Source organism: Nycticebus coucang, chromosome 6 (genome assembly GCF_027406575.1).
Source record: "Nycticebus coucang isolate mNycCou1 chromosome 6, mNycCou1.pri, whole genome shotgun sequence".
NCBI lineage: Eukaryota > Metazoa > Chordata > Mammalia > Primates > Lorisidae > Nycticebus > Nycticebus coucang.
In genome coordinates this window covers 134,779,651-134,788,482 of record NC_069785.1, presented here as the reverse complement: position 1 = coordinate 134,788,482, position 8,832 = coordinate 134,779,651, and positions in this window count along the sequence as shown.

Genomic DNA, 8,832 nt, shown 5'->3' with positions numbered 1-8,832 from the left:
CTGATGAAGATAGGCACATGGTCTACAAACACATGTAAAAATGCTCATCCTTAATCTTCAGAGAAACGCAAATCAAAACCACTTTGAGATATCATCTAACTCCAGTAAGATTAGCCCATATCACAAAATCCCAAAACCACAGATGTTGGCGTGGATGCAGAGAGAAAGGAATGCTTCTACACTGCTGGTGGGAATGCAAGCTAATACAATCTTTTTGGAAAGAAGTTTGGAGAACACTCCAGGAACTAAAAGTAGACCTACCATCCAATCCTGCAATTCTTCTACCAGGTATATACTCAGATGATCAAAAATTATTTTACAACAAAGACATTTGCACCAGAATGTTTATTACAGCCCAATTCATAATAGCCAAGACATGGAAACAGCCCAAGTGCCCATTGACCCATGAATGTATTAACAAATTAACAAACTATGCAGCCATAAAAAAGATGGAGACTTCACATCTTTTATGTTTACCTGGATGGAGCTGGAACATATTCTTCTTAGTAAAGTATCTCAAAAATGGGGGAAAAAGTATCCAATGTACTCAGTACTACTATGAAATCAATATATAATCACCTACACAGTCATATGAATGGCAAAACTTAACTATAGTCCAGAAAGTGGAAGGGAATAGGATAGAGAGAAGGGAGGGGGGAAATGGGAGGAGAGAGGGTATTTGGGAGGACCTCACCTAATGCGTATGATGCAACGGCACATTTCAAAACTATTAAGAAATGAGTAGAATTGTGATGGATATATTACTTAGCTCAATGTAAGCATTTCGCATTGTATGTCAAAGCAGTACACTGAACCCCATAAATGCATCAATGTACAAAGTTATTATTTAATTAAAAAAAAAAGAACTTGAACAAGTCCAGTAATGGAAAATGCTCATTTACTTCTCCCAACTCAAACAGTGCCAGTTAACAGACCTTGGTCATCATCTACCATTGTGCGTGAAATTCCACTTATTGACCCCTTTTACCTTTGAGTCCTGAACATTTTCTTGTTTCCCATCAAAAGGAAATATACTGGGTAGAAATTACATTTTACACCTTCACCAGCTCAAATCTAAAACAAAAATGTTGCCTCATGCCTGTTTGGACACCTGGGTCTATGAGTACATGGTTTTTGTGAGCACAACCCTCTTTCTCCTTTTTCCTTTCCTGGGTATCACTGCTTCTTCTGGTCAGTGCTGTCTACCATATGCATTCAAAGGAGGGAAAAAACAAAGCCTTTGCCACCTGTTCGACACATTGACTGTAGTGACCTTTTACTACGCACCTTTTGTCTACATCTATCTTCGTCCCAGAAATCTCCACTCACCAGCAGAAGATAAAATCCTGGCAGTCTTCTACACCATCCTCACTCCCATGCTCAATCTCATTATCCACAGCCTGAGGAAGTCCTGGAAGCCATGACAAGAGTGTGTGGGACATTCTTTTCCCTGAAAGAATAATTATAGTTTTCCTTACTTCCTTTTTACATGTTTCTTTAGGACATCCTAGAATAGTGATGTCCAATAGAAATATAATTTAAAATTTTTCAGTAGACATATTTAACCAGTAAAATTAACTTGAATAACATTTAATTCAAAACATTATTATCAATATTAACATTGACAACACTGATATTAATTATATAGCATTATTGGTATTTACCCAAAGGACTTGAAAACTTATGTCTACACAGATACCTACACACTGTAGGAGACTGTGTAGAACCTCCTAACTGCCAAAATTAGAAAAAATCACGATAGCCTTTAGTAGTTTCATGGATAAATAAACCGCGATACATTCAGGCAATAGACTATTATTCAGCACTAAAAAGAAATGAGCTCTTAAGCCATGAGGTGACATGAAGGAAAGTTAAATGCATGTTACTGAGAGAAGCCAGTCTTTCTACTATGTGATTCCAACTATATGAATTCCAGCTAATCATTCTGGAAAAGGTAAAACTATGGAGACGGTGAAAAGGTCAAAGCTGAGCACAGTGGCTCATGGCTGTAATCCCAGCACTTTGTGAGGCAAAGGTGGGAGGATGTCTTAAGAAAAGGAAGGAAAGGAGTTCAAGACCTGCCTAGGCAACCCCTTCCATACAAAAAATGGCCACACCTGGTGGCATGTGCCTCTCTCTAGCTACTCCAGAAGCTAAGGTGGGAGGATCACTTGAGCCCAGGAGGTGGAGGTTATAGTAAGCTACCATTGTGTCACTGAACTCCAACCTGGGCGACAGCAAGATCCTGTGTCAAAGAAGAAAAAAAAAATCATGATTGCCAAGGGTTAAAGTGGGTGAGGGAAGGGGTCAGTAGGTGAGGAGCACAGAGAATTTTTAGAGTGGTGAAATCACTCGGTATGACACTGTAATAGTGGATACATGACATTATGTGTTTGTCCAAACCCATAGAATGTACAACTCCAAGTATGAACTTGGGTGATACTACTGACTGTAAATGTCCCCCTCTGGTGCGGGTGTTGATAGTAGGGAGGCTGGCCTGGAGGGGGAAGGGGCATATGGGACATCTCTGCACATTCTGCTAGATTTTCTATGAACCTAAAACTGCTATAATAAATAAAGTCTAATTTTTAAAAAAGGATAATTGACCGATTAGAGAAAAAAATAACAATAATGAATGTTGGAGTGCTTAACACATAGAGAAGTACAATGTATAACAAGAGCTGGAAGGCCAGGAAAGAGGAAAAGTAAGTACATTATTGTAAAGTTCTTGCACTGCAAATAAAGTGCTGTGACATTGTCTGAAGGTATATATAAACTAATGACCTATACTGTAAACTCTACAGCAACTACTAAAATATAAAAGAGGTAGAGCTGGAAGCCAACAGCAAAGTGTACCTCTGGAAGGAAGCCCTCGATTTCCCATCTCCCAGCAAAGACTCAGCATGTGGGTCTCGTGTGTTGAGGGTCAGAGTCACTGCGATGGTGTGCAGCCCCCTGTCATTTCAGAACCTCTTGAAGAGGCCAGGAGGCTCCTGCAGGCGGTCAATGTCCTCCAGGATGCCCACGCTGTAGCTGCTGTGACCACCTCAGAGACGGTGGCGGCCACGTCGTCGAAGGGCCAGAACGACTTGTGGGGTTCATCGCGCTGACCGCCCAGGTCACACAGGTGCAAGTTAACGTTGTTCGCCAGAACTTGGTCTGGAGGATTCCAGAACTCGGGATGCGGCCGCGGAGCAGGTCGTGGGCGCTTGGCCACTGTCGGCCTGGCTGGCCTCGGTCTGTCCAGGAAGCGTGGGGCTCGGTCCACCAGCGGCTACTGCCGGGCCTTCCGCAGCCGGCGCGCACCCGCGTCCTCCTCAGCGCCTCGGCGGCTGGGCTCCGAGAGCTCGGGAGGGAGCTCCGCGCTGCGTGCGGCCTCACGCTGAGTGGGGGTCCCTGGGAGCGGGCTCTCAGCGTCCGCCAGCGCCACGGGGCACCGGCTTGCTCTTGGCCGTCACGACGGCCTCTTTCAGGTGGTCTGGATGCCCGGCACTTCCGTTGCCTTCTCACCGCGGCTGCTGCTCTCTGCTGCCCGCGGGTCCTCTCCATGAAAGCGGTTAACCTGCAGGGTCCTCAACTGCCTCGCCAGAGCGACTCTTCTTCGCCGGGTTCTCCCGCGCCCGGCAGCAGCCGGCTATAGACCGGCTTGGCCTCAGGGGGCGCATTCTCCTGGTTGTGCTGGTCCCCGCCTCACGGTTTCCCGCGCAGGTCGCGGAGCGGGTGGGAGGAACGAGGGGAGGAGCTGGGCTTCTGCGAGGCGGGGCTTATGCGGGGCGGGGCTCCTGTGGGGGCGGGGCTTCTGCGAGGCGGGGCTTATGTGGGGCGGGGCTCCTGTGGGGCGGGGCTTCTGCGAGGCGGGGCTCCTGTGGGGCGGGGCTTCTGCGAGGCGGGGCTCCTGTGGGGCGGGGCTTCTGCGAGGCGGGGCTTATGTGGGGCGGGGCTCCTGTGGGGCGGGGCTCCTGCGAGGCGGGGCTTATGTGGGGCGGGGCTCCTGTGGGGCGGGGCTTCTGCGAGGCGGGGCTCCTGTGCCCGGCATCCTGCGGGGCGCTGGCGTGGGTCTGTCCCAGGGGCGCACAACTCCCGTCCCACCTGAAACCCAGGAGACTGAAGGCTGCCCTCGGCTGAAGGAGTTGCTCAAGAAACTTGTATTGAACATAAAAAAGAAAAATAGCGGGAAATGTTCTACCCTGTTAACACTAATCAAAAGAAAACTGGAGTGGCTGTCTTAATATGGGCTACAATAGACTTTAGGACAATGAATGTTACCCGGCATAAAAGAGGATCATTCAATAATGATACAGAGGTTACATGATCAAAAGACGTAACAGTCCTAAATGTGTACATGCCTAACAAATGCATGAAGTAAAAAACTGATAGAATTGAAAGGAGAAATAAACAAATCCATGATTATAACTGGAAATTTCAACACACCTCCCAACAATTGAAAATACAAGTGAGCAGATAATTTTAAATTTATACAGATAGAAAACCTGAACAATGCTATGAACCAGCTTGATCTACCTGACTGTCATAGAACGCTGTACCCAACAACGAGGGCATATTCTTTTCATATGTCCGATGATAGACCATGTTCTGGGCCATAAGACATGTCTCAATAAATTTAAAAGGATTCAAGTCAGTGTATGTTCTCTAATAGGATCAAATTAAAAATCTATAACAGAAAGATATCTGAAAAATCCTGAGATGTTTGGAAATTAAAATATTTCTTTAAACAGATCACACAAAATTGTAAAATGCTGATGCCATTTCCATAGAAATCAGGTATAAGACAAGGATGCTAGCTGTCACTACTGGTATTTAATATTGTTTTGAAGGATCTGGCTAATGCAATAAGAAAAGAAAAGTAAGTAATATAAATGTTGAGAAAGAAGAGGCTTCCTCTCTGTGCTTATTACCATAAAATTATATATCTTAAATCTGCACTTCATCTCATTGATATGACCACACTAGTTACATCTTCAGTAACAGCATTGATTACTTTTGACCTCTTTGGCTAAAATATATTCAGATGAAGTTGCTATGGTGGTTGCTGGCTTAACATTGCTTAGTACATGTTTATTACCTCATCTGTATGGTCCAATATTTCCTGCTTGATTCTTTATAATCTTCCTGGATGATTTGCTTTGAATGGTAATTGGGGTTGAAAAGTTATCGCGTTTTTCTTGGGCAGGTGTCTTGAATAGTTTTAATTGCTTGCTGAATATTTTCAACATGTTTTTTCAATATGCATAATATAGAGAAAAGGCAATGTGACTTTGGGAAGTTGAATTCGAGGTTCAGCAAGTTTGTTGGTGAGAAATGCTGTACTGTGTTATCATGCTGAAATCCTATTCTCTGTTCTCCATTCCAGGGGAGAACAAAGTACGCTTATCAACTACATTTTAGCCAAAATAGCAAAATGGCCTCATCAAAGCTTTTAGTAGGAGATGCTAATTCAAAAAGTACAAAATTAGCACATTTCCTTTCCTTGATTCTTAGTGCTAATAAGCTAAAAAGTTATTAAGAAGAAAGAAAAACAAAAGCCAGACTCACACATTATTTCATCAGAATCCTGTAATCTTCAAAATGGCAGACCCTGTTTCACTTTGGACTCCTTTTCTGCATTCAGTTGCTTATTCTTTCCTCCTCTTTGGCAATTATATTCCTGTTTTTATTATTGAGAGAAAATATTTCAAACACAAAAATTCAAAAAACTTACATACACGGCATATGTCAATGTATGAATGTCCACTATTAAATAGATGCTACAATTTGGTCATTTTTGCTTTAGATCTTTCTGATAATAGGAAATGTGTAATATATCTGCTACATGCCAAGCATAGTAAGTGCTATGTAAATATGTATATATTCTCTTGTAAAATGCAATTATTTTGATTATCACTTATAATCCTCTGTGATAGATATGATCATCCTCTCCATTTTACAGATGGAGAAGTTGACGTATGAGAAGCTTGCACTAAGTCACACAGCTAAACTGTCAGATTTGGGATTTGAACTCAGATTATCTCCCTGCCAAAGCTCATGATTTTAACCTCTGTCCTATACTGCCTCTGAGTAACACAGAGGCGATAGAAAATATTATCTATTAAAAAGAAATAAAAACTGTACAGATGTAACTGATGCATCTTCCTTTTTCCTTCTTACATCCCCCCACAGTAACTACTAATCTGAAGATATAGTTGGGATGCATGATTCCCAGCCAACCTCCACTGTTGGATTTAGATGAGAATTAAGTGAATCCCCCAGTTTTCAGCACACAATCTATACAAGTTCACACAAGACCCCGCTTGTGTTTTTATGTAAATTAGTTTATGAGCCAGGCCTAGTGGTCACACCTGTAATTCTAGCACCCTAGGAGGCTAAGGTGGGGGAATTACCTGAGGTTAGGAATTTGAGACTAGCCTGAGCAACAGTAAGACCCTATCTCCAAATAAATAGAAAAATTAGCTGGGTGTGGTGGTGCACACCTGTCATCCCAGCTACTCCAGAGGCTGAAGCAGGAGGATCATTTGAATCCAGGAGTTTGAGGTTGCAGTGAGCTAGGATCACACCACTGCCCTCTAGCTACGGTGACAGAGCATGACCACATCTCAGAAAAAAAAAAAAAAAAAAAAAAGCCTAGCTAGATTAGTGATTGGAATGGCATTGGGTTTAACCAATTAATTTGGGGAGAATTGCTGTTGTTATAATATTAAATCATCCTACCCACAAACATTGGGTTATCTCTCCATTTACTTACATCTGTTTTTGAGCTCTCCAAAAGTCTAATGAAAAATTAGATGATCTCCTGACTTTTTATTTCTTCTGTTGCTGTTTTGAATGGTTTCTTATTTTCTATGTTTTGTTAGTAAATAACTAAGTAAATTGTTTTTCATTATTCCCATGTATTATTTTGTACTCTTACTATGTGTGGATCCATAAATAATAGATATTATTTTATGTATTTAGAGTTTACAGATTTGGCATCATACTGCAAATCTGCATTTTCAACATTCAGCATTACAGTTTTGTGATTCACTCGTGTTGATACCTGTAGATCTGGAGCTTGCATTTTCATTCCATTTTAAAACTAAACCACAGCTTATTTATTTATTTCTCTTACCTTAGGGCAATTAGGATATCACTATTTGGTGGGGAGGCTACAATAAAGTGATGCAATGGCCGTTCTTGAACATGTTTCCTTGTATACCTATTATTGTGGTTGCTGTCCTGTGCCACCACACTCCCTCCAGGATTGAAGTGGTTATGCCCCAGCTCCCCAACAGTCCTGTCTAGGAATTACCCTCAACTAAAGAGAGCTCCCTTGCCAGTGATTATACCCTCTTCCCAGGGGCAAACTACAACTAATGACTATTTGAAAGGTAGCTTTGAAGGCATTACCCAGTCACCTCAACGCAGGACCACTCTGAAAGGCTTAGCCTCAGTGATCCTTGTAAAGATTCCAAATTCTCCTTCTACCTAACTCTGCTTCTTTGCCTAGTCCCACAGATGCTAATCTCAAGAGCACTTGCTAACTATCTTCCTGAAGGCCCTTACCCACCTCAGGGTCTGCTTGCCAGGATACCTAACCTGTAGCAATGGGAACCAGGAGTGGGCTGAGAAAGTTGGAGTGGATCACCTGCCAACCAGTTGGCAATGGGAGTACTTCCCTGCTGAGCCGTGAGGCCCAGATAATCCTGAGAAGCAACACTGTCGTGATCTCACTGAGATAGTATAGCAGCGGAAGGAAATGCACCAGAAGGTGCAATGCATCAGGAGTTTGAGAAATATGGAAACAAAAAAGTACAATGGAATTGGATGGTTGCTGCTGGAAATAATTTATGCTCTAGAAAAAGTAAAGTTGTGAGTTGATTGTCAACAAATTAAAGGCTAAGAATTACCTTTCGCTTCTGGTATGGCTAAAGAAACGTCTAGCAAAGTTTTCCATCTAGTCTTTCTGTAGGAAACAACTACAAACTCTGGAGAAAAAAAAAAAAAACACAGAATAAACAATGAACTCAAGGCAGTGTAGAGAGAGCAAAGGAAGCAGATTTGGGAGGGGAGGTGACATTATGGAAGGGGGAATGGTATGCGGGGAGTTTCTTATTTTTATGATTCTATGTTTAAGGCAAGGCAAAGTCAGTGTTACATGGTTGAAAACACAAAGACTTTCTGTTTTTAAGAACCAAAAGGCAAGGTTTGAGAAAAAAAACCCAGTGAGAGGGAATCTTAGGAGGAAGAGCTCCAAATTCTATGCATATATACTCAGCTGAGCGCTCTGGCTGATCCCTGAAATACATTTGTGTGGGACAGACTATGAGTAGTTCAAAGGAAGATAAAGGAATTTTACTGCAAGAATTTACACTGCCACTAAAAGACCAAGTTTTCCATTTGAATCCAGCAAAAGATGATTTACTACAACAAAAACATCGACCCTCTTTGAAGGGCTATGATAAAATTCAGAGTCTCAACAACATTTCACAATATCCTAGATATAATCCAAAATTCCGCAATGTACGAAGAACCTAGAAAAGGAGACCTATTTTTAATTTCCTCATATTTGTAATCTGTCCAGTTTTTCTTGTTATTAATTTTTAGTTTCACTCCATTATGATTGGAAAAGATATATTGCTTCACTTCAATATTTTTAAATTGAGCAACATTTGTTTTGTGGCCTAACATATGGTCTATCCTGGAAAATGTTTCACATGCCCTTGAGAAAAATGCGTATTCTGCGGTTATTGAGTGGAGGATTCTATTCATGTCTGTTAGGTCCAGCTGATTTATAATGTTTAAAGTTTGTTGTTTCCTTGTTTACTTTCTGTTTGTTGT